The sequence below is a fragment of the Chinchilla lanigera genome, unplaced genomic scaffold (assembly GCF_000276665.1).
Source record: "Chinchilla lanigera isolate Chin_1 unplaced genomic scaffold, ChiLan1.0 scaffold00106, whole genome shotgun sequence".
Lineage (NCBI taxonomy): Eukaryota > Metazoa > Chordata > Mammalia > Rodentia > Chinchillidae > Chinchilla > Chinchilla lanigera.
The window spans coordinates 443,536-445,808 of NW_004955507.1; the positions used below are offsets into that span (position 1 = coordinate 443,536).

Sequence of the window (2,273 nt, forward strand, 5' to 3'; positions counted from 1 at the left end):
ATAGGCAAGAACAGTGGTTCCATGGCAGAAGTCTAGTATTTCTCCCCATTTCACTTCTGTGCACTTTGCAGCCAGTGTGGTAGCCTCCTCCCCAGCTACCCCTTCAATATTGCTGATAAGTTCTTAGCCAACAGCAAAGGAACCTGCAGCCATGCCTCAGATTAATCTTATGAAAACTGCCAGTGGATCAACTTTTCAGAGGCTGGTTCAACCAAGAAAGGAGAATGAGGCTCAAAATTGGAGACACAGTATTAGCTGGTGGCACCAAGACTGGTGTAGTCTGGTTTCTTGGGGAGACTGACTTTGCCAGGTGTGGTGTGGAGTTAGATGTGTCTCTTGGGAAGAACAATAGTGCTGCCTCTGGAACGAGGTATTTCAGTGTTGACTCAAGGGCGGCATGTTTAGCCAGCCATGGTGGTGCCTGTAATCCCAGCACTTGGGAGGCTGAAGCCGGTCAACTGCAAGTTTGAGGCCAACCTGGGTTACAAAGTGAGATCAAGTGCAGCCTGAACTGCGTAGTGAGACCCTGTCTGAAAAGACACCGCGCCCCCCGCAAAAAAAGGCGTCTATGCTCTTGTCCATAAAGTAACCAAGACTGGCATTTAACTGCACTAGCTGAAGTTAAGGCCAGTACATCTCCTACTTTCTTTTTTTTGTACTGGAAATCAAATTCATGACCTCATGCTTGCCAGGCAGGCACTGTGCTGCTGAGCTATATCCCTAGCTCCAAAGCCAGTACCACGAGGCATATGATGACCACTATACCTGCCAGCCTAAAGGACACCCCGTCTGTCTCCTCTCAGTTCCATGAGTTCGGTGACCTCTTTCATGAGCATCAAGCCCAGTCAGACAGGACTGTTGGCTAGACCTTTGCCTGTTCAGCCCACATGATCTCTGGCACCACTACCTTCTAGTAGGCCCTAAAGGAGAATTAGCAACATTGAACAGCTGCTCGCTAAGCATGACTTGTAGTGGGCTGAGATGTCCAAGACCACCAGTCATGCGGCGGAGACAGAGCAGGAGCTAGCTATAGCCTGGAATGGGGATGAACAACATGTCCTGGATTTGGAGGCCAAGATGGGCCAGCTGCAAAAATGGTGGAGGCAGCTGACAGGAAGAAGAGGATAAAAGGAAGGTCAAAGACCTTCAGTTCTGGGTTGAAGAATAATCAATTACCAAAGGTGATCTTGAAATGGCTGCAGTGTAGGAAAGTCATGTATAGTGGACTAAAACACAAAACCAAAAAACCTAGCATTGAGAGTACAGGAAGTAACTGAGCTCTGAAGAAGACTAGAGTCCAGTAAGTCTGCTACAGATGTGGATATGTCACTTTTCCTTTTGTGAGAGATAAATTCTTTGCAGGAAAAGTTAGGAGTCACCCATAGTGACAACCAGAGAGAAATAACTTCTCTGAAGGGTCACTTGGGAGCCTAGGAAGAGACATATCAGAAGGAGATAAAGGTTCGGCACACAGCCGCAGAGAAGTTTTCCAAAGAGAACAAGATCTTGAGAAGCAAACTGGACAGTCCCAACAACAAGAAGAATTCAGATATGATACTTCTGTGGCAGCCCAAGCTCAAGACTGCCACTGAATCTCGCCATGAGGCCACAGAAGAGCTGAAAGTCTCTCTTTTAACAAGAGAAAACAGCAACCAAAAAAAATACAGAATTTCAAAACATGATAGGAAATTAACAATGGTTGTTATATTACATATTGTTGTCTTCTAAGTAGTTGCTCAGATTACCAGACATAGGTATGTAAGATTGATCAAATAATTAAAACATTAACTGTTCCTTTCAATAAACCAATAGAATTTAGTAGTATAATATCTTAGCTATCTTGTGTGTGTATGTGTGTGTATATATATATTTCCCTTCCTTTTCTCTTTTCCCCCATCCCAGTTGTTCTTTCCTTTAAAAAAAAAAAAAAAAAGATGAAAGTCTCTTTTGGCAAAGGGGTTGGAATGGAGATGGCAGAACTTACTGAGGCTTGATGCGGAAGATGGAAGAACTGAGAACACAGGCCGACAAAGCTCTGTGCTCCAGATGGCTGTCTGAGCGGCAGTCCTGGGTGGGGACTCCACACTCAAAGCCGTCACCCGCTGTCATCAATCCATCGCGCCTGTTCCACTTACAGGCCTGTTTCTCCCACGAGGGTTCAAGCCCTGGCCGAGTGGACACTCTTCTCACTGCATGGCTTCTTCCTCTTCAGATTAAAGTTCAAATGGATGAGTAAGGGTTTTCCAGCCTATACATATTTTGGTTCAGGTAAA

General features: G+C 45.4%; 1 pseudogene; it reads left to right on the forward strand.

Annotated features, from left to right (window-relative positions):
* Positions 1-224: 224 nt before the first annotated feature.
* Positions 225-1,671, forward strand: LOC106146954 (annotated as a pseudogene).
* Positions 1,672-2,273: the final 602 nt, after the last annotated feature.